The sequence below is a fragment of the Rhinoraja longicauda genome, chromosome 19 (genome assembly GCF_053455715.1).
Source record: "Rhinoraja longicauda isolate Sanriku21f chromosome 19, sRhiLon1.1, whole genome shotgun sequence".
In the NCBI taxonomy this organism is placed as follows: Eukaryota; Metazoa; Chordata; class Chondrichthyes; order Rajiformes; family Arhynchobatidae; genus Rhinoraja; species Rhinoraja longicauda.
The window spans coordinates 6,083,715-6,107,965 of NC_135971.1; the positions used below are offsets into that span (position 1 = coordinate 6,083,715).

The following is a 24,251-nucleotide window of genomic DNA, read 5'->3' on the forward strand; positions in this document are numbered from 1 at the left end:
CTCTCCGTCCCGTCCCCTATCACTCTCCGTCCTGTTCCCCCTCTCCGTCTCCCTTCCCGTGCCCCCTCTCTCCGTCTCCTCCCCCCCTATCTGTTCCCCCCTCCTCCATCTTTGTCCCCCCCCTCTCCCTGTCCCCTCTCTCCCGTCTAACATTGTGGGGTGACGCTGCCCCGGCAGTGAACGGGATGGATGGGCCGCGATGCCCAGTCACTAACACAGGACTCATTCTCTCTCCCCCTCTCTCTCTCTCTCCCTCCCCCTCTCCCCCTCTCCCCCTCTCTCTCCCTCCCCTCTCTCTCCCTCTCCCTCTCTCTCTCTCTCCCTCCCCCTCTCTCTACCTCCCCATCTCTCTCCCTCCCGCTCTCTCTCTCCCCCCCCCCTCTCTCTCTCTCCCCCCCCCCCCCCACCCTCTCTCTCGCAGGGATGAGGAGCGGGGCTGTGTGGGACCGGGAGAGTTGCAGAGTGGGGACCACTGTACGCGGGGGGTGACAGAGCACCCCGTCTCTGGGTGTCGGGGAACGGGTTTGCTGCTGCGCCGTCTCTGTGGCAGATGTGACCAGATGTGTCCATGGTCCCAGATCCCAAAGTTTACGACAAGATCCTTGTGGAACATGGAACAGTTCACACTTTGTCCATGCTGTCGGGGGGTCTGGGGAGTGGAGGGTGCAGGTGGGAGTGTGCCTGTGGAGGAGGTCGGTCAGGTAGGATGGGGCCAGGTTATGGAGGGCTTTGTAGGTTATGAGGAGGATTTTGTACTAGATTCTCTGGGGGATGGGGCGCCAGTGGAGTTTATAAAGGACGGGGGTGATATGGTCACGGATCGAGGTGTGTGTAAAGTACCATTAGCAAATTTGCAGATGATACAAAGCTGGGTGGTAGTGTGAGCTGTGAGGAGGATGCTATGAGGTTGCAGGGTGACTTGGACAGGTTGTGTGAGTGGGCGGATACATGGCAGATGCAGTTTAATGTGGATAAGTGTGAGGTTATCCACTTTGGAGGCAGATTATTATCTAAATGGTATCAAGTTAGGAAAAGGGGAAGTACAATGAGATCTGGGTGTCCTAGTGCATCAGTCACTGAAAGGAAGCATGCAGGTACGGCAGGCAGTGAAGAAAGCCAATGGAATGTTGGCCTTCATAACAAGAGGAGTTGAGTATAGGAGCAAAGAGGTCCTTCTGCAGTTGTACACGGCCCTAGTGAGACCGCACCTGTAGTACTGTGTGCAGTTTTGGTCTCCAAATTAGAGGAAGGGTATTCTTGCTGTTGAAGGCGTGCAGCGTAGGTTTACTAGGTTAATTCCCGGAATGGCGGGACTGTCATATGTTTAAAGACTGGAGCGGCTAGGCTTGTATACACTGGAATTTAGAAGGATGAGAGGGGATCTTATCGAAAAATATAAGATTATTAAGGGGTTGGACACGTTAGAGGCAGGAAACATGTTCCCAATGTTGGGGGAGTCCAGAACAAGGGGCCACAGTTTAAGAATAAGGGGTAGGCCATTTAGAATGGAGATGAGGAAAAACATTTTCACTCAGAGAGTTGTGAATCTGTGGAATTCTCTGCCTCAGAAGGCAGTGGAGGCCAATTCTCTGAACGTATTCAAGAGAGAGCTGGATAGAGCTCTTAAGGATAGTGGAGTCAGGGGGTATGGGGAGAAGGCAGGAACGGGGTACTGATTGTGGATGATCAGCCATGATCACTTTGAATGGCGTTGCTGGCTTGAAGGGCCGAATGGCCTCTTCCTGCACCTATTGTGCGTGGCCTGGCCTGGCCTGGCCGCGGCACTTTCCATCGCCCGGTGGGGGCTCAGGACTTTTATCGGCCTGCTCGGCTCGGCCCTGGGACTTTCCATTGCCCGGTGGGGGCTCAGGACTTTCATTGGCCTGCTCGGCGCGGCCCTGGGACTTTCCATCGCCCGGTGGGGGCTTCAAAAAGTTGGGAGCCTCGATCACCTCGTGGCACCACGGGAGAAGAATGAGAAGGAGATAAGACTTTTCTTTGCCTTCCATCACAGTGAGGGTGTGCCTGGAGCAATCACTGTGATGGCTGTTTGTGTAAAAATTGTATCTGTGTGTCCTGTGCTTTTTGTTGTCTACTGCCGGACCCTGACGTGAGAGGACGCTGGCGCTGTTTATTCGCCGCTTCTCCGTTAGGATAGTTTGTCTGTTTGTTTTTATGTTATGATTGTTCTTGTAAAGCGCTTTGAGCTCCCGATAAGGCGCTATATAAAATAAATGCTTATTATTATTATTATTATTATTGTCTATAAACGTATCTCCAGGTTCACCACTGTGTGGCTCTGTCTCCTCCAGGGTCCAGGAGTCGTTGGGCGATCCTGTTCACCGTGATCCTCCTCGCCGTAGCCGTACTGGGAGTCTGGGCATCGTATCTCTGCAGCAACCCCCACACCGTGCCGTAAGTGTCCCCCTCACCCCCCCTCTCCCCTCACTGTCCGCGACTCCCAGAACTTCCTGTCCTCCATCACGGAAGTCTTGGACGACAGCAAGCGGGAGAGTCTGGACCAACCACTGACCCTGGAGGAGCTGACTGGCTCCATCCGTTCCTTTGACTCGAGTAAAACTCCCGGAGGCGATGGCTTACCGGCAGAGTTGTACTCGGCTCTGTGGGACTGGGTGGGCCCGGACCTGCTGGAAGTGTACAACGATATACTCCTAGCAGGCAGCATGTCAGACTCTATGAGGAAGGGCAACATCACCCTGATCTACAAGCAGAAGGGGGAGATGAATGACTTAAGGAATTGGAGACCCATCACATTGTTGAATGTAGACTACAAGATCCTGTCTAAGGCCATCGCCAACCGGGTCAAGTCTGCTCTGGGACAGGTGATCCACCCGGACCAAACCTGTGCTGTACCTGGCAGGAAAATCTCAGACAGCCTGGTGCTGCTGAGAGATACCATTGCCTACGTGCAGGACAGACGGGTGGATGCCTGCCTGGTCAGCTTGGACCAGGAGAAGGCCTTCGACAGGATATCGCACACGTACATGAGGGACGTGCTCTCCAAAATGGGCTTTGGGGAGGGAATCAGGAAGTGGATCCAACTGCTCTACTCTGATATCTGTAGTGCAGTCCAAATTAATGGGTGGGAATCAGACAGCTTCCCCGTCAGGTCTGGAGTCAGGCAGGGTTGCCCTCTTTCCCCTGTCTTGTTTGTCTGTTGCATTGAACCCTTTGCCGAATCCATCAGGAAGGATGCGAGCATAAGAGGAGTGACACTGCCAGGCAGTGGGGGCACTCAGGTCAAGGCCTCCCTGTACATGGACGATGTCGCCGTCTTCTGCTCGGATCCAGGGTCGGTCCGCAGACTGATCAGCGTCTGCGACCAGTTTGAGTTGGCCACGGGGGCCAGGGTAAACCGCAGGAAGAGCGAGGCCATGCTCTTTGGCAACTGGCCCGACCGATCTTCCATCCCCTTCACCATCAAGCCTGACTTCCTGAAGGTGCTGGGGATCTGGTTCGGGAAGGCTGGGGCATGTAACAAAAATTGGCTGGAGTGGATGGCCAAGGTGGGGAAGAAGCTGGAGCTGTGGAAGCAGCGCTCCCTCTCCATCACGGGGAAAAACCTGGTCATCAGGTGTGAGGTGCTCTCGGGGCTGCTGTACTTGGCGCAAGTGTGGCCCGTCCCTCCCTCCTACGCCACGGGGATCACCCGGGCCGTCTTCCGCTTCATCTGGGGGTCGGCGATGGACCGGGTGCGACGAGCCACAATGCACAAGTCGGCAGACAACGGGGGTAAAGACGTGCCCAACGTCGCCCTCATTCTGATGGCCACTTTCGTGTGTGGCTGCATCAGGCGGAGCATAGAGCCAAGGCACGTGGGCACCAAATGCCACTACCTGCTGAGGTTCTACCTGTCCCCGGTGTTGCGAAGGATGGGCCTGGCGCAGATGCCACGCAATGTGCCAGTCAGCTGGACATTGCCGAACCATCTGTCGTTTGTGGACAGGTTCTTCCGGACCAACACCTTTGACCACAAGTCCATCGGGCAGTGGTCAGCACGGAACGTCCTGCAGGCACTGCAGGGGAATGACTCCATGGATCCTGTGGCGTGGTTCCCAGAACAGACAGCCCAGCTTGTCTGGCAAAATGCCTCATCGTCTGAACTCACCAACAAGCACCAAGACCTGGCTTGGCTGGCGGTGAGGGGAGCCCTCCCAGTCAGATCCTTCCTGCACCGCCGGAACCTCACTACCAGCGCACGCTGCCCTCGGGACGGCTGCTACGGAGAGGAAACGGTGGCCCACCTCTTCAAAGAGTGTGGATTTGCCAGGAGAGTCTGGAGAGGTCTGCAGGGGTCCCTGTCACGATTCATTCCGAGCAGCTCCGTCACAGAGGACTCTGTGCTCTACGGACTGTTCCCAGGGACGCATTCCGAGACTGACATCGAGTGCGGCTGGAAGGTCATCAACTCGGTGAAAGACGCCCTTTGGTCTGCCCGATCCTTGTTGACCTCCCAGCGGAGCGAGCTGTCCGTCAAGGAATGTTGCCGACTGGCCCACTGCAGACTGCAGGAGTACGTGCTGAGGGACGCTCTGAAGCTCGGTGCAGCCAACGCCAAGGCCCTGTGGGGGAGGACCACAGTCTAGGGTCCTTCCGCTGCTGGACATGGGGGGCAGGGTGTGGTGGAGAGAGACGCCCCTCCAAATAAGGGATATGTATGTAAATGTATGTAAAGGTCTAAGTAAATGCCTGTATTGAATATGTAACCTCCGGGAATGTCGGATGGGTTTGTTTTAAAAATGATGATTTGTAAATGATATTTATAACTTGAATAAAGTATTTTTTGATAAAAAAAAAAAAGTCCGCGACCCTCCCCCCTCACCGCCCCTCCCCCCATCTCTGTCCCCCCTCTGTCTCCCTTCCCTTCCCCCTCTCTCTGTCTCCTCCCCCCTATCTGTTCCCCCCTCCCCCCTCTCTATCCCCCTTCCCACCCTCTCCGTCCCGTCCCCTATCACTCTCCGTCCTGTTCCCCCTCTCCGTCTCCCTTCCTGTGCCCCCTCTCTCCGTCTCCTCCCCCCCTATCTGTTCCCCCCTCCTCCCTCTTTGTCCCCCCCCCCTCTCCCTGTCCCCTCTCTCCCGTCTAACATTGTGGGGTGACGCTGCCCCGGCAGTGAACGGGATGGATGGGCCGCGATGCCCAGTCACTAACACAGGACTCATTCTCTCTCCCCCTCTCTCTCTCTCTCCCTCCCCCTCTCTCTACCTCCCCATCTCTCTCCCTCCCCCTCTCTCTCTCCCCCCCTCTCTCCCTCTCCCCCCCCCCCACCCTCTCTCTCGCAGGGATGAGGAGCGGGGCTGTGTGGGACCGGGAGAGTTGCAGAGTGGGGACCACTGTACGCGGGGGGTGACAGAGCACCCCGTCTCTGGGTGTCGGGGAACGGGTTTGCTGCTGCGCCGTCTCTGTGGCAGATGTGACCAGATGTGTCCATGGTCCCAGATCCCAAAGTTTACGACAAGATCCTTGTGGAACATGGAACAGTTCACACTTTGTCCGTGCTGTCGGGGGGTCTGGGGAGAAGGCAGGAACGGGGTACTGACTGTGGATGATCAGCCATGATCATATTGAATGGCGGTGCTGGCTCGAAGGGCCGAATGGCCTCCTCCTGCAACTTATTGACTATTGTTGCTCTTTGGGAACCTGTAATTTATACAAAGTCTGGTCACTGATCCAGTGGATGTTTGTTCTGCACATTTTTGTGCAGCTTGTGATGATTTTGTAAAATGCACTTTGTACATAATAAAACAGATTTGTTTAACACTGCTGCCTGTCATGTAAGCCTGGGCCTGATGTAATCAAGGCCATTGGTGGTTCATCGTTCTGTGTACTGATTGAGAATGATCAGCCATGATCATATTGAATGGCGGTGCGTACAGGCTCGAAGGGCCGAATGGCCTCCTCCTGCAACTATTGTCTATTGTCGCCTCCAGCGAGCGACCATTTAAGCCGTTACTGAACGTTTAAACAAATAACACACGTCCACAATTCAATATAATAGGTCGTTTATCCGATGATAATTCCCCGTGAACGACGATCAGACGTCGCCCACTCTTCAGTCCCCGGCCCCGCCCCGCCCTCCGCCCCTGGCCCCGCCCTCCGCCCCTGGCCCCGCCCCCATCCCCCGCCCCGCCCTCCGCCCCTGGCCCCGCCCGCCCGCCATCCTCCACTCCGCCCCTGGCCCCGCCCCCGCGGCCCCGTCCCGCCCCGGACCCGCTGCGTGATGGCGGCTCGGCGAAGTGCGCGTGCGCGCCTCTGGGCGGCCGCCGCTGCGTCATGCGGAATGTACGCGTGCGCGCACCGGAGCCGGGGAGGACCGGGAGAGCCGGGGGGGGGGGGGGGGGGGCTGGAGAGCCGGGGGGGGGAGGGGAGAGCCGGGGGGGGGGGCTGGTGAGCCGGGGGGGGCTGGAGAGCCGGGGGGGGGGGAGAGCCGGGGGGGGGGGAGAGCCGGGGGGGGCTGGAGAGCCGGGGGGGGCTGGAGAGCCGGGGGGGGGGGGGCTGGTGAGCCGGGGGGGGCTGGAGAGCCGGGGGGGGGGGAGAGCCGGGGGGGGCTGGTGAGCCGGGGGGGGCTGGAGAGCCGGGGGGGGGGGAGAGCCGGGGGGGGGGGCTGGTGAGCCGGGGGGGGCTGGAGAGCCGGGGGGGGCTGGAGAGCCGGGGGGGGGGCTGGTGAGCCGGGGGGGGCTGGAGAGCCGGGGGGGGGGGAGAGCCGGGGGGGAGGGGAGAGCCGGGGGGGGCTGGAGAGCCGGGGGGGGCTGGAGAACCGGGGGGGGGGGAGAGCCGGAGGGGGGGGGGAGAGCCGGAGGGGGGGGGGAGAGCCGGGGGGGGGGGAGAGCCGGGGGGGGCTGGAGAGCCGGGGGGGGGGGCTGGTGAGCCGGGGGGGGGCTGGAGAGCCGGGGGGGGGGGAGAGCCGGAGGGGGGGGGGAGAGCCGGAGGGGGGGGGGGGGGGGTTGAGCTGCGTCAGTCCCTCAGTCCCAGTCAGTATCTCCATTTTCCCTTTTCTCTATCCCGCTGCACCAGGGAGTTTCTCCACAGCCTAGAGTGGGTCGCCAGACGGGACCGGGACCGGGACACCGCCAGGATGCGGCGCTCTCTCTGCACGGCCGTGCATCTGCTGTACCTGCTGGCAGGTAGAGACATGGGGAGAGAGAGAGAGATAGATGGGGGAGAGAGAGATGTGGAGAGAGAGATGGGGCGGAGAGAGATGGGGGGGGAGAGAGATGGAGGGAGAAAGATGGGGAGAGAGAGATATGGAGAGACAGATGGGGAGAGAGAGATGTGATGGGAGAGAGAGATGGGGAGAGTGAGAGAGATGGGGAGAGATGGGGGAGAAAGAGAGAGATGGGGGAGAAAGGGAGAGATGGGGAGAAAGGGAGAGGGGTAGATGGGGGAGGGAGGGAGAGGGGGGAGAGGGGGAGGGAGGGGGAGAGATGGAGGGAGAGGGGTAGATGGGGAGAGAGGGGGGAGGGAAGGAGAGGCGGGGATGGAGGGGGAGGGAGGGGGAGAGATGGAGGGAGAGGGGGGGATGGAGGGAGGGAGAGAGAGATGGGGGAGAGAGAGATATGGGGAGAGGGGGTAGAGAAGGAGAGAGAGAGAGAGAGAGAACGAAAGCTGCTGTCCACGGAGTTGGGAGTGGTCAATTGTCAGTCAAACACTGTACTGGGGTAACTCAGCGGGTCGGGCCGCATCTGTGGAGAGAAGGAATGGGTGACTTTTCGGGTCGAGATCCTTCTCTGAAGAACCCGAAATGTCACCCATTCCTTCTCTCCCGAGATGCTGCCTGACCCGCTGAGTTACTCCAGCACTCTGTGAAACGTCACCTATCCATGTTCTCCACAGATGCTGCCTGACCCGCTGAGTTACTCCAGCACTATGTGAAACGTCACCTATCCATGTTCTCCACAGATGCTGCCCGACCCGTTGAGTTACTCCAGCACTATGTGAAACGTCACATATCCATGTTCTCCACAGATGCTGCCTGACCCGCTGAGTTAGCCCAGCATTTTGTGTCTACATTCATCAGTGAAAATGTCATTTAGCTTAGTGATACGGCGCAGAAACAGGCCCTTCGGCCCACCGGGTACGCAGCGACCAGCGATCAGGCCGCACTAACGCTACCCTTCACACACACAAGGGATAATCTCTAATTTTACAGAAGCCAATTAACCTACAAGCCTGTCGGTCTTGAGAGGTTTGGAGGGAATAGTGTCGGTAGTAAAGAAAGCAAACTCAATGCTAGCATTTATTTCAAGAGGGCTTGTGTACAAAAACAGGGGGTGTTATTCTGAGGCTCTATAAGGCACTGGTCAGGCCCCATTTGGAATATTGTCAGCAATTTTCACTGTACTCGGTGGAGTTTAGAAGAATGAGGGGGGACCTCATTGAAACCTACCGAATACTGAAAGACCCGGATAGGGTAGATGTGGAGAGGATGTTTCCACCAGTGGGAGAGTCTAGGACCAGAGGGCACAGCCTCAGAATTAAAGGACGTTCCGTCAGGAAGGAGATGAGGAGGAATTTATTTAGTCAGAGGGTGGTGAATAGAAACATAGAAAATAGGTGCAGGAGTAGGCCATTCGGCCCTTCGAGCCTGCACCGCCATTCAATATGATCATGGCTGATCATCCAGCTCAGTAACCTGTACCTGCCTTCTCTCCATACCCCCTGATCCCTTTAGCCACAAGGGCCACATCTAACTCCCTCTTAAATATAGCCAATGAACTGGCCTCAACTACCTTCTGTGGCAGAGAATTCCACAGATTCACCACTCTCTGTGTGAAGAAATGTTTTCTCATTTCGGTCCTAAAAGACTACCCCCTTATCCTTAAGCTGTGACCCCTGGTTCTGGACTCCCCCAACATCGGGAACAATCTTCCCGCATCTAGCCTCTCCAACCCCTTAAGAATTTTATATGTTTCTATAAGATCCCCCCTCAGTCTTCTAAATTCCAGCGAGTACAAGCCTAGTCTATCCAGTCTTTCTTCATATGAAAGTCCCGCCATCCCAGGGATCAATCTGGTGAACCTTCTCTGTTCTCCCTCTAAGGCAAGAACGTCTTTCCTCAGATTAGGAGACTAAAACTGCACACAATACTCCAGGTGCGGTCTCACCAAGGCCCTGTACAACTGCAGTAGAACCTCCCTGCTCCTAAACTCAAATCCTCTTGCTATGAATGCCAACATACCATTCACTTTCTTCACTGCCTGTTGCACCTGCACACTTGCTTTCAATGACTGGTGCACCACGACACCCAGGTCACGTTGCATCTCCCCTTTTCCTAATCGGTCACCATTCAGGTAATACTCTGCTTTCCTGTTCTTGCCGCCAAAGTGGATAACCTCACATTTATCCACATTATATTGCATCTGCCATGCATTTGCCCACTCGCCTAATCTATCCAAGTCACTCTGCAGCCTCCTAGCATCCTCCTCGCAGCTAACACTGCCACCCAGCTTTGTGTCATCCGCAAACTTAGAGATGTTGCATTCAATTCCCTCGTCCAAATCATTAATATACACTGTAAATAACTGGGGTCCCAGCACTGAGCCTTGCGGTACCCCACTAGTCACTGCCTGCCATTCCCGAAAAGGACCCGTTTATTCCTACTCTTTGCTTCCTGTCCGCCAACCTATTCTCTATCCACCTCAGCACTGAACCCTCAATACCGTGTGCTTTAAGTTTGTACACCAATCTCCTATGTGGGAACTTGTCGAAGGCCTTCTGAAAGTCCAGATACAACACATCGACTGGTTCTCCCTTATCCACTCTACTAGTTACATCCTCGAAAAATTCTATAAGATTCGTTAGACATGATTTGCCTTTTGTAAATACATGCTGACTTTGTCCGATGATTTCACCACTTTCCAAATGTGATGCTATCACATCTTTAATAACTGATGTGTGGGATGCAAAGAATCTGGGGGATTCTTTCCACAGACAGCTGTGGAGGCCACAGGTCAGTGGACTTGGTCTCCAAATTTGGTCTTCAAATTTGAGGAAGGATATTCTTGCTATTGGGGGCATGCAGCGTAGGTTTACTCGGTTAATTCCCGGAATGGCGGGACTATCATATGTTGAAAGACTGGAGCGACTAGGCTTGTATACACTGGAATTTAGAAGGATGAGAGGAGATCTTATCGAAACGTATAAGATTATTAAGGGGTTGGACAGGTTAGAGGCAGGAAACATGTTCCTAATGTTGGGGGAGTCCAGAACAAGGGGCCACAGTTTAAGAATATGGGGTAGGACACTTAGAACTGAGATGAGGAACAACTTTTTCAGTCAGAGAGTTGTGAATCTGTGGAATTCTCTGCCTCAGAAGGCAGTGGAGGCCAATTCTCTGAATGCATTCAAGAGAGAGCTGGATAGAGCTCTTAAGGATAGCGGAGTCAGGGGGTATGGGGAGAAGGCAGGAACGGGGTACTGATTGAGAATGATCAGCCATGATCACATTGAATGGCGGTGCTGGCTCGAAGGGCCGAATGGCCTCCTCCTGCACCTATTGTCTATTGGATATTTTTAAGGCAGAGATAGATAAATTGTTGGTCAGTGCGGGTGTCAGGGGTTATGGGGAGAACCATATAACCATATAACAACTACAGCACGGAAACAGGCCTGTTCGGCCCTACCAGTCCACGCCGACCACTTTCTCTGACCTAGTCTCATCTACCTGCTCTCAGACCATAACCCTCCAATCCCCTCCCATCCATATACCTATACAATTTACTCTTAAATAATAAAATCGAGCCTGCCTCCACCACTTCCACCGGAAGCTCATTCAATACAGCCACCACCCTCTGAGTAAAGAAGTTACCCCTCATGTTACCCCTAAACTTTTGTCCCTTAATTCTGAAGTTATGTCCCCTTGTTGGAATCTTCCCCACTCTCAAAGGGAAAAGCCTACCCACGTCAACTCTGTCCGTCCCTCTTAAAATTTAAAAAACCTCTATCAAGTACCGCCTCAACCTTCTATGCTCCAAAGAATAAAGACCCAACCTGTTCAACCTCTCTCTGTAGCTTAAGTGCTGAAACCCAGGCAACATTCTAGTAAATCTCCTCTGTACCCTCTCCATTTTGTCGACATCCTTCCTATAATTTGGCGACCAGAACTGCACACCATACTCCAGATTCGGCCTCACCAATGCCCTGTACAATTTTAACATTACATCCCAACTTCTATATTCGATGCTCTGATTTATAAAGGCAAGCATACCAAACGCCGCCTTCACCACCCTATCCACATGAGATTCCACCAGATCCCTCTGTTCCACTGCATTCCTCAATTCCCTACCATTTACCCTGTACGTCCTATTTTGATTTGTCCTACCAAAATGCAGCACCTCACACTTATCAGCATTAAACTCCATCCGCCATCTTTCAGCCCACCCTTCCAAAAGGCCCAAGTCTCTCTGTAGACTTTGAAAATCTACTTCATTATTAACTACACCACCTATCTTAGTATCATCTGCATACTAACAAATCCAATTTGCCACACCATCATCCAGATCATTAATGTAAATGACAAACAACAGTGGACCCAACACAGATCCCTGGGGTACTCCACTAGACACTGGCCTCCAACTTGACGTACAGTTGTCAACCATTACCCTCTGGTATCTCCCATTCAGCCATTGTTGAATCCATCTTGCAACCTCACTATTAATACCCAACGATTTAACCTTCTTAATCAACCTTCCATGTGGAACCTTGTCAAATGCCTTACTGAAGTCCATATAGACAACATCCACAGCCTTGCCCTTATCAATTTCCCTGGTAACCTCTTCAAAAAATTCAAGAAGATTAGTCAAACATGACCTTCCAGGCACAAATCCATGTTGACTGTTTCTAATCAGGCCTTGTTTATCCAAATAATTATATATATTGTCCCTAAGTATCTTTTCCATTAATTTTCCCACCACAGACGTCAAACTAACAGGTCTATAATTGCTAGGTTTACTTTTAGAACCTTTTTTAAACAAAGGCACAACATGCGCAATGCGCCAATCTTCCGGCACCATCCCCATTTCTAATGACGTTTGAAATATTTCCGTCATAGCCCCTGCTATTTCTGCACTAACTTCCCTCAATGTCCTAGGGAATATCCTATCAGGACCTGGAGACTTATCCACTTTTATATTTTTCAAAAGTGTCCGTACCTCCTCTTCTTTGATCCTCATAATTTCCATTACTACTCTACTTGTTTTGCTTACCTCACATAATTCAATATCCTTCTCCTCGGTGAATACCGAAGAAAAGAAATTGTTTAATATCTCCCCCATTTCTTCCGGCTCAGCACATAGCTGTCCACTCTGACTCTCCAATGGACCAATTTTATCCCTCGCTATCATTTTGCTATTGACATATCTGTAGAACCCCTTGGGGTTTACTTTTACATTACTTGCCAAAGCAACCTCATATCTTTTTTCGCTTTTCTAATTTCCTTCTTAAGATTCCTTTTACATTCTTTATATTCCTCAAGAACCTCATTTACTCCCTGCCGCTTGTATTTATTGTATATCTCCCTCTTTTTCCGAACCGTGTCCAATTTCCCTGGAAAACCACGGCTCTTTCAAATTATTATTCTTTCCTTTCCACCGAACAGGGACATAAAGAATCTGTACTCTCAAAATGTCACCTTTAAATATCCTCCATTTCTCTATTATATTTATCAGCAGCAGAGCAGCAATCAGCAGCAATCAGCAGCAGTCAGCAGCAGTCAGCAGCAGTAGTAGCAGCTTGGGAAGTATTGTGTGGAGATAGTAAGGAGTAAGACCTGTGTGATCTCCCGGACAAGTTTCGATCTCCTAGCTTGGGGTCGGAGAGGAATTTCCTGGATTTTTTTTCCCAAATTGGCCTGGGTTTTTTATCCGGTTTTTCGCCTCTCCCAGGAGATCACTCAGTTCTTTTGGGTGGGCGGTTGGAGCAGCGGCCGGGCGGTAGGTTTAGAAACCGAGCACGGGGCTTTGTTTGGGGAGTATGAGTGCCAGGGCAGTTTATTGTTCTGGGTGTCGGATGTGGGGAATCTGGGAGTCTGATAGTCTTCCAGACATTCACATCTGCGCCAGGTGCGATGAGATGGGGCTCCTAAGGGACCGTATTAGGAACCTGGAGCGGCAGATTGATGACCTCCGTCTGGTCAGGGAGAGTGAGGAGGTTATAGATAGGAGTTATAAAGAGGTGGTCACTCCAAGACCACGGGAGGTAGACAAGTGGGTCACGGTTAGGGGGGGCAAGGAGCAGAGGCAGGGACTAGAGAGTACCCCAGTGGATGTACCCCTTGGCAATAAATACTCCTGTTTAGGTGTTGTTGGGGAGTATAGCCTACCTGGGGGCAGCGACGGCGCCCGGGCCTCTGGCACGGAGTCCGGCCCTGTTGGTCAGAAGGGTAGGGAAAGGAAGAGGAGAGCGATAGTGATAGGGGACTCTATAGTGAGGGGGTCAGATAGGCGATTCTGTGGACGCAGTCGGGAGACCCGGATGGTGGTTTGCCTCCCTGGTGCCGGTGTCCGGGATGTGTCTGAGCGTGTCCAGGATATCCTGAAAGGGGAGGGAGAGGAGCCAGAGGTCGTGGTACATATAGGTACCAACAATATAGGTAGGATAAGGGAAGAGGTCCTGAAAGGAGAATTTAGGGGGCTAGGAAGAGAGTTAAAAAAACGACTAGGTAGAGGATTGAAGTGTAGGACATCTAAGGTTGTAATCTCTGGATTACTCCCTGTGCCACGAGCTAGTGAGTATAGAAATAGGAGGATAGAGCAGTTTAATATGTGGCTCAGGAGTTGGAGCAGGGGGGAGGGATTCGTTTTTCCGGATAATTGGGCCTGTTTCTGGGAAAGGTGGGAACTGTATAGGCCGGACGGTCTCCACCTTAACCAGAGGGGGACCAATATCCTGGCGGGGAGGTTTGCTAGCACTGTTGGGGAGGGTTTAAATTAATTTGGCAGGGGGTTGGGATACAGCATGGAGCTAGTATAGGGGGTGAGGAGAAGGAAAATATAGAGGAAAAAACTGGTCAGATTGGGAGGCAGAACAAGAATGCCCCAGCACAATAGGGTAGGGCAAGTCTGAACGGCATTTATTTTAATGCAAGGAGTATTGGAAGCAAGGGGGATGAATTGAAGGTGTTACTGAACACATGGGAGTACGACATTGTTGCCATTACGGAAACATGGTTGAAGGAAGGGCAGGACTGGCAGCTCAATATTCCAGGATATAGAATCTTCAGGAGAGACAGAGAGCAGGGAAAAAGGGGAGGGGGTGTTGCAGTATTAATCAAAGAATCTATTTCTGCTGTAAGAAGGGATGACATATTAGCGGGTTCCTCAAATGAGGCTATTTGGGTGGAATTGAGAAATAGAAAAGGGGCATGCACCTTACTGGGTGTATACTACAGACCCCCAAACAGTCAGAGGGAAATAGAAGAACATATTTGTAGGCAAATCTCGGGGGTTTGTGAAAACAACAGGGTAGTAATAGTAGGGGATTTCAACTTCCCGAATATTGATTGGGATAGCCAAAGTGTCAAGGGCCCTGAGGATGCAGAGTTCCTAAGGGTCATCCAGGAGGGCTTTTTGAGCCAATATGTTGAAAGTCCAACAAGGGAGGGGGCGGTATTGGACTTAATCTTGGGAAATGAGGCCGGACAGGTGGCTGAAGTGTCAGTGGCAGAGCATTTTGGTGTCAGTGATCACAATTCAGTGAAATTTAAGGTGGTAATTTAAAAGGATAAAGAGGGACCAGAGGAAAGAGGAAAATTTCTAAATTGGGGCAAGGCCGATTTTAATCTGATAAGGCAGAAGTAGGCCCTGGTGGAGTGGGATCAGCTTCTCGTGGGGAGGACCGCATCAGAACAGTGGGAGTCATTCAAAGGAATAATTGAAAAAGTACAGAGGAAGCATGTTCCCCTAACGTTTAAGGGTGGGACAAACAAGTCCAAAGAACCTTGGATGTCGAACGATATAGTAGGATTGATTCGGAAAAAAAGGGGGGCTTTTGGAAGGCATAAAGAACTTAAGGCACAGACATCATTAGAGGAATACAGAAAGTGTAGGGCGGTTCTTAAAAAAGAAATTAGGAGAGCAAAAAGGGGCCATGAGATAGCACTAGCGGGCAAAATAAAATAAAATCCCAAAGAGCTCTATAAGTATATCAAAGGTAAGCGGATAACGAGGGAAAGAGTGGGGCCCATCAGGGACCATAGTGGAAAGCTGTGTGTGGAGCCAGAGGATGTAGGAGATGTTTTAAATGATTTTTTTGCATCTGTTTTTACGAGGGAGGAGGGCGATGTGGACTTAGAAATGGAGCAGGTGGGTTGTGATGTTCTTGAGCATATTGCTATTGACAGGGTGGCGGTGCTGGAGGCTCTGGCAGGCTTAAAAGTGGATAAGTCTCCGGGCCCTGACGAGATGTATCCCAGGATGCTGAGAGAGGCAAGGGAGGAGATTGCGGGGGCTCTGGCACAAATTTTCAGAGCCTCTCTTGCAACAGGGGATGTTTCGGAGGACTGGAGGATAGCTAATGTGGTGCCATTATTTAAAAAGGGCAGTAGGGATAAACCTGGGAACTACAGGCCGGTGAGTCTGACATCGGTGGTGGGGAAGCTGCTAGAAAAGATTCTGAGGGACAGAATTAGTCTTCACTTGGAGGATCAAGGGTTAATTAAGGATAGTCAACCATGGCTTTGTTAAGGGAAGGTCGTGTCTGACTAACTTGATTGAATTTTTTGAAGGGGTGACCAAGGAGGTAGATGGGGGTAGTGCAGTGGATGTGGTATACATGGATTTCAGTAAGGCTTTTGACAAGGTCCCACACATGAGACTAGTCAAGAAGGTAAGGGCCCATGGGATCCAGGGCACCTTGGCAAAATGGATAAAAAACTGGCTTAGTGACAGAAGGCAGAGGGTGATGGTAGAAGGGTGCTTCTGTGACTGGAGGCCGGTGTCCAGTGGGGTGCCGCAGGGATCGGTGTTGGGTCCCTTACTGTTTGTAATCTACATAAATGATCTGGATGTCAACGTACAGGGCATGATCAGCAAGTTTGCAGATGACACAAAGGTAGGGGGGTGGTGAATAGCGAAGAAGGGATCTGCAAGCTGCAGGAAGATATAGATGAGATGGTCAGATGGGCGGAGCAGTGTCAGATGGAATTTAATCCTGAAAAGTGCGAGGTGATGCACTTTGGCAGAAATAACTTGGAGAGGGAGTACACCATGAATGGAAGGACCCTAGGGAAGACGGGTACAGAGGGACCTTGGAGTACAGGTACACAAGTCCTTGAAGGCAGCAGGAGAGGTGGATAGCGTGGTTAAAAAAGGCATATGGGCTACTGGCCTTCATTAGCTGGGGCATCGAATATAAAAGTAGGGGGGTAATGATGGAATTGTACAGAACACTGGTGAGGCCACAGCTGGAGTATTATGTACAGTTCTGGTCACCACATTATAGAAAGGATGTGATAGCTTTGGAGAGGGTGCAGAGGAGATTCACCAGGATGCTGCCAGGGATGAAGGGCCTCGGCTATGAGGAGAGACTGGGCAGACTGGGGTTGTTTTCCCTGGAGCAGAGAAGGCTGAGAGGGGACATGATCGAGGTGTACAAGATCATGAGGGGCATGGATAATGTAGATGGCGGGGAACTTCTTCCACTGGTGGAAGGTTCAACAATGAGGGGACATAGATACAGGGTAAGGGGAGGGAGGTTTCGGGGGGATGTGAGAAAGAACTTTTTCACCCAGAGGGTGGTTGGAGCCTGGAACTCACTGCCTGGGGTGGTGGTGGAGGCAGGAACACTCACAACGTTTAAGAGGCATTTGGATGGGCACTTGAAATGCTACAACATTCAGGGCCACGGTCCAAATGCGGGAAAATGGGATTAAAATTAGACTGTGTTTGGTAACGGGCGGCGCGGACACGATGGGCCAAAGGGCCTCTTTCTGTGCTGTAGGACTCTATGACTCTATGACTCTATATCCTTTTCATAAAACAAAATGTCCCATTTCACTTCTTTTAAATCCTTTCTCATCTCCTCAAAATTAGCCTTTCTCCAATCCAAAATCTCAACCCTTGGTCCAGATTTGACCTTCTCCTTAATTATATTGAAACTAATGGCATTGTGATCACTAGACCCAAAGTGCTCCTCAACACATACCTCCGTCACCTGACCCGTCTCATTTCCTAACAGGAGGTCCAACACTGCCCCTTCTCTGGTAGGTACCTCTACGTATTGCTGCAAAAAACTATCCTGCACACATTTTACAAACTCCAAACCATCCAGCCCTTTAACAGAATGTGATTCCCAGTCTATGTACGGAAAATTGAAATCACCCACAATCACTACTCTGTGCTTACTACTAATATCTGCTATCTCCTTACATATTTGCTCTTCCAATTCTCGTTCCCTATTTGGCGGTCTATAATACACCCCTATAAGTGTTGCTAAGCCTTTCTCATTTCTGAGATCCACCCAAACAGCCTCCCTAATCGAGCCTTCTAGTCTGTCCTGCCAAAGCACTGCTGTGATATCCTCCCTGACAAGCAATGCAACACCCCCACCTCTTGCCCCTCCGATTCTATCACATCTGAAACAATTAAATTCTGGAATATTTCATTGTCAATCGCAACCCTCCTGCAAACATGTTTCACTGATCGCCACAACAACATACTTCCAGATGTCAATCCAGGCTCTAAGCTCATACACCTTTCCTACAATGCTCCTAGCATTAAAATATACACATTTAAGGGACCCATCATTTCTTATTCTCAGTTTATTTCTTTTCACTTCTTTCTCTCCTACATATTGGGTCTGAGTGTTTCCCTTTCCTGCCTCGTGCCTCACACACTGCCTATTAGCTATCTGTGTTTGAGTCCCTCCCCCCAACCGTACTAGTTTAAAGTCTCCGCAATTACCTTAGCAAATCTCCCCGCCAGGATATTGGTTCCCCTCAGGTTCAGATGCAACCCGTCCTTTTTGTACAGGTCATACTTCCCCCAGAAGAGGTCCCAATGATCCAGAAACTTGAATCCCTGCTCCCTGCACCTGTCCCTCAGCCACGTATTTATCCTCCACCTCACTCCATTCCTATTCTCACTATCGCGTGGCACAGGCAGTAAGCCTGAGATTATCACTTTGGAAGTACTTTTTTTTAAACTATCTTCCTAGCCCCCTAAATTCTCCTTTCAGGACCTCTTCCCTTATCCTACCTATATTGTTGGTACCTATATGTGCCACGACCTCTGGCTCCTCTCCCTCCCTTTTCTACTCCCTAGCGTTTGAGGCTCATTGAGGAGGTGCTGTGAACTGTTTGCGTGCTACTGTATGTTTCATTTTTTTTCCTTAGTACCTAATCAGATGTACAGCACTTTGGTCAACGTGGGTTGTTTTTAAATGTGCTATACAAATAAAATTGACTTGACTTGACTTGACTTTTCAGGATATCTTGGACACGTTCAGATACATCCCGGACACTGGCACCAGGGAGGCAAACCACCATCCGGGTCTCCCGACTGCGTCCACAGAATCGCCTATCTGACCCCCCTCACTATAGAGTCCCCTATTACTATCGCTCTCTTCTTCCTTTCCCTACCCTTCTGAGCAACAGGGCCGGACTCCGTGCCAGAGGCCCGGGCGCCGTCCCTGCCCCCAGGTAGGCTGTACTCCCCAACAATACCTAAACAGGAGTATTTATTGCCAAGGGGTACATCCACTGGGGTACTCTCTAGTCCCTGCCTCTGCTCCTTGCCCCCCCTAACCGTGACCCACTTGTCTACCTCCCGTGGTCTTGGAGTGACCACCTCTCTATAACTCCTCTCTATAACCTCCTCACTCTCCCTGACCAGACGGAGGTCATCAATCTGCCGCTCCAGGTTCCTAATATGGTCCCTTAGGAGCCCCATCTCGTCGCACCTGGTGCAGATGTGGATGTCTGGAAGACTATCAGACTCCCAGATTCCCCACATCCGACACCCAGAACAATAAACTGCCCTAGCACTCATACTCCCCCTTAACTGGGAACGTTGCAGAGTGGTCTGCTCCAACCGCTCCTGGGCCTCTGTAAGAACAAAGCCCCGTGCTCGGTTTCCAAAAACTACCGCCCGGACGCTACTCCACCCGCTCCAACCGCCCACCCAAAAGAACTGAGTGATCTCCTGGGAGAGGCGAAAAACCGGATAAAAAACCCAGGCCAACCCTGTCCCGCTGAGTTACTCCAACACTTTGTGTCCCTTTATGTTTAGTGTATAGTGTACAGTTTGAGAGCGGAAACAGGCCCATCAGTCGACCGTGTCCCCACCGATCAGCAATACACTAGTTCTATCCTACACACTAGGGACAATTCAGGTTATGCCTGGGTTTGCTGAGCAAAACACTGCAATAGCTGGGCGGACCACCTGCCGCGAGTAGTGCAGAAACGGTGCGCCTAACGGGCTGACGATTGCCTCACCGGAGGGGGTATGGCACGGTCTGAATAGACGAGGAACCATAAAGGACCGTGTCGGGCACCCTCCCAGAGCAGCAGAGAACCCCGGCCTCGGACCGTCTCGGAAACGGTGCCAGGAGATCAACAACAGATCACACTACACGGCGGCGCACGTTGCTGTGTATTCGGGGTACGCCAGTGAGTACGCGGATACATGGCTCTGTGTGCATTATTTGGTAGTGTAATAAAATACCTTGGTACATAAAACTCTTGTCAGAATCCGGTGATCTATCAAACACAACACCTCCTTCTACAATCATTCTGTAGAGGGTCTTGACCTGAAACCTCGTCGACCCAAATTCCCCAGAGATGCTGCTTGGCCCGTGGAGTTACCCCATCGCTTTGTGTCAATTTTCTCCAAAGCAGCTTCTGTGGTTGCTCTTGGGCCCCTGGTGATCAACGTCAGGCTGGGCTGTGAGTGGGGGGGTCTGGCTCACTGTGCTGCTCTCCGGGGCTGGAGGGGTTAACAGGGCGGGCAGGCGGAAACCGTTTCCATTGTGGAACCCGTCCACAATAAGGAACAGCTGGATCTTACATCAGAGCTGGGCCGCGCAGAGTTAATGTCAGGGACCTTCTGCACAGGAAGGCCAGTGGAAATCAAGACGACTTTCACCGAGAAGTTGAATGTGTTGCACGCAGTAACAGAGTATTGTCTTTCCTACTTTTTATGCAACCAAATCTCAGCGATTGTCGCGCGTCTGTCACCTCACAACACAACATTCTCTCCAGGTCTCCGATTTTATTGCAGACTTTATTTTACCAGCAGTCGCTCTAAGTTGATGTTTAATCACCGTTTCACGCTCTACGTAGAGCTGACTTAATACATCCCCCATTTCGTTTCTGCCCTTCCTTAGACAGCCCGGCGCTCGCCCGCCCGGTTATTGACACGTTCAGACTCGTTTAACGTGTTACCAGCCTCTTGCTGGTGTGTAATCAGTGGCAGATTGCCAGAGGCCCTTCACGCTGAACACTCCCAGCAAAACAACATTATTCAGCACAGAATCAATTCCCCGCGCACTGCAGGGCGTGTCGTTGACACCGGCGGTTCTGTGCGGTTTCGCAGCTCCCTCAAGGCGGAGGCGTTTTGAACCAGGAAATTCTCGGAATTAAAAATGGCTTCGAAACACCAGATCCAGAGTTTAACTGAAGACGCGACTTGTCCCATTTGCCTGGATTTCTTCAGCGATCCGGTTATACTGGAGTGCGGGCACAACTTCTGCCGCTCCTGTATCACACAGAGTTGGGACAAGGAGGAGAGAAACTTCTGCCCGGAATGTAGAGAGGAGTTTGCAGACCGCACCCTCAAAGTAAATCGGGCCTTGGCGAGTATGACTGAGACAGCTCGAGCACTGAGCCTGAACACGGGAGGGAAGGAAAGTAAACTTTACTGCGAGGAACATCAGGAAGAACTGAAGCTGTTTTGTGAAACCGACAAGAAACTGGTCTGCCTGATCTGCCGAGACGCGCGGGAACACAGAGAGCATCGCTTCATGCCGATTAAAGAAGCTGTTGAAAGATACAAGGTAAAAGCAAACAGAATTTGATCAGATGATGAATTTTCAATTCTGCGTTTTGCGGACCGCGCTCCCTCGGCGACTGTTCGGTTCACCCAGCCTCCCACCCAAACCAGCCCTTCCCCAGGTACTTGCCCCAGCCACCGCTGGAGATGAAACACCTGTCCCTGTACCTTCCCCCTCACGTCCATGCAGGGACTCCAGCAATCCTTGCAAGCGAGACAGCCCGCGGCTCTCTGCTGATACGCTCCACGACCCGATGAGTTCTCCAGCAGTTTGTGTCTTTTTGTAAACTTTCATGTGCAGTTCCGTGTCTGCAGTTTATTGGTTCCGTCTGGTCTAATTCTTTCACTGACTGAATCTGAATCTCAATCCCAGGAGCAGATTAAAATTTCCTTGGAGATTCTCACAAAAAATAAATCAGCGGTGGAGGAAATGGAGCAGCAACAGAAAGAGAAGATTTCTGGAGTCCGGGTAAGGTTTCCAGTTTCCCTTCTCTGATCTTGTGCTATTGTCTTAGATTCCAGGCTCGATAATATTGACCTTCACCTTTCATTTGACAGGAACAGTCACAGAACCTGTTCACCTACATCACATCGGTATTTGCTGAACTGCGCCAGGTTCTCAATGAGAAAGAGCGGCTCTTTCTCAGGGATCTCCGGGAAGACGAGGAGAACATTCTAAATCCAATGGAGAATAATCTACGAGCGATTGAAGAGGAGATAAACTCTATTCAAGAGAAACTCTTAAAGCTGCAGGAGCGGATGAACCAAACGGACAGTTTGATATTTCTGAAGGTAGGGAGTTACAAATTCAATTTGATTCAATGTAAGGCTGTGAAAGTCGACTCGACTTATCTCTAAAATAAGTACGCAAAACACAACACTCAGTTCAATCTTTTTACTGAAACACCAAGGTGGGAGAGACACAGAGACCTGAGTGCACAGTTGTTCGCTCAAGCACCTGCTTCTGTCCTCTCAAAGAACATACAGATTAGTCAGTATTTATACAGTTGAAAACAGCACAAAGCAGATGCAGTAATTTCCCATGGTTACATAGCATAAAGCAGTCTCAGCAGATACATAGTAGAGTTCCCATAATAGAGTTCCTTTAATTGTGTTAGGGAGTCAAACAGGAGTACAGGGGAGTAAAGGGAGTCACATAGCTAAGATGATTAGAGAGGTACCGTTAGGCGATAAGGAGGTACCATAACATCTAGTTCAGAACATTGAAATGTCCAGAACTCAACAACAAACCCAGAAAAACAACTTCTAAACCTTGGGAAGCAACTTCTTATCTGCAGGTGTCCAGGACTGTGAAGGACTACCTTGCAAAAGCCTGTTTTCAATACAATAACCAAAACAAGCTTTTGTACAGATCTTTCTAACAAGCTGCTAAGGTATCGAACTTCCCAGCACAAAATGTCCTCCAAAAGTGCCACAAAATGGTTTCCCCAAAGTTAGCTTCCACAAGTCCACAATCACAAACTAGTGGGTAACAGTCTGAAATAAATGCAGAATTACCCAATAATTCAGGGCTGAATGAAACAGCCCAGTCGGTAGGGAAGACGAACACCTCATATTTTGAGCAGACGACAACCCAACGACATTAAACATGTATTCTCCTGTTACAGGTAAACCTTATCCCCTTCAGACGTCCCTGTTCCTTCAACTGTTCCCCACAGGCATTTCTTTTCATCCCTAGTCCCCGTCACCACGTTGCATCCCCTTCTCCAACTGCAGATCCGCCAACCCTTCCTACTGGGACCCAGCACATTCTCTCCTGTTGATTTCCACCCCATCCCTTCCATTGCATTCCCCATTTATCTTCCTGACCAGATTCCAATTCTGTAGCAAGTTTTATCCCCTTCGCCATCAGCCGCAGGGATGTCCGTCAGTCTGTCATATGTCCCTCCTCACATAAATTCACCTATCCCTTGTCACTTATTGTCCCAGTTCCTTCCCCTCCCATCCCTTTACCAGCTCTCTCCCATCTATTCCAGAAGATTGAAAGAGGCTCCTGACCACATGCGTCATGTGTACATTTCCCTCCTCAGATGCTGGCTGGCCTGATTAGGATTCCACTCTATGCAGCACCTTGTGTCTCCAAATAAATGATTTAGTTGTTCTGGGGCCATATTACTGCCTCGCTCACATTAGCGCACCCCAATCAATCGCAGGGCGAGCTGCATCTTTATCGGAAAGAGACGTTGTACTTATCACATTGACCCTGTCATATTTTCCACGTTGTTCAAGCCTGGTCTTCTCTTAGTCTGATATGAACATCTAGTCACAAGCTGGCAACATGATGTCTGTGGAGACAAAGGTTGGTAGACGCTATGCGTCCCCTCTTGCTGACCCACAGGGTGCAAGACGAATCAGGGGGCGCTTGAAGTGGCAATGCAGGATCTTTGGCGAATAGGATAGACGAAAATTCCAAGGCATGTTACACAGACATTAAACGCAAGAGGGTAACAGTGAAGAGAGGGTGACCCCTGTTGGACAAATGAGGTAATTCACAACTGGAACCAGAGGAGGTTGAATCGCCCCATCAGTCCAGTATTAAATATACCCATTACATGTAATTAATACATAATACTGCACTGATGGGGCGCAGCGCCAGCATTAAGAGCTGGGATCTGTCGGAAAATTGTAACAATTTGGCTGATATTCCCGCTGTCACGATGTGGACGCTCAGTGTAAATTAATTGATCTTTCTGATGTTTTATATTTCAGGAGGAAACTCGTCAGAAGAGGAGGTGAGACTCTCTGCACTGTTTTGGTAATTAACTCAAAAATCGTAGATGCGGGTCTTATAACCGGGTGTTTAATTCATGCAGGATAAGTGATGAAGAGCACACGCTGTCAGTAGCAGACGGTGCCCTGGAAGTTGGAAAGTTCGATCACCCATTTTTGTTGAACACGGTGTTCAGCGAGGTGCCGAATGGCATTAAGAGAGGTAAAAACTTTTTTTTAAACCGTTATAGTTCTTTAAGTATTAATTACCTGTCCAGTGTATACTTGAATTTAGAGAAGTCAGTATTCATACCGCTGGAGATGTCAGTTCCCTGAACACAACCACAGTACAAACAACAGACAATAGACAATAGGTGCAGGATGAGGCCATTCGGTCCATCGAGCCAGCACCGCCATTCAATGTGATCATGGCTGATCATTCGCAATCAGTACCCCGTTCCTGCCTTCTCCCCATACCCCCTGACTCCGCTATCCTTAAGAGCCTATCTAGCTCTCTC

General features: G+C 51.0%; 1 protein-coding gene across 2 annotated transcripts in view; it reads left to right on the top strand.

The window, feature by feature from the left end:
• Positions 1 to 24,251, top strand: part of LOC144603025 (nuclear factor 7, brain-like) — a 424,775-nt gene that overhangs the window by 305,958 nt on the left and 94,566 nt on the right. Inside the window, exon 1 of one of the 2 annotated variants that reach the window (XM_078416154.1) lies at positions 7,024 to 7,143. The exons of the other annotated variant lie outside the window; for it this stretch is intronic. The gene's annotated coding sequence lies outside the window, so the exon portion shown is untranslated. Of the gene's footprint in view, positions 1 to 7,023; positions 7,144 to 24,251 lie in introns of those variants that run through there. 2 annotated transcript variants of the gene reach the window in all.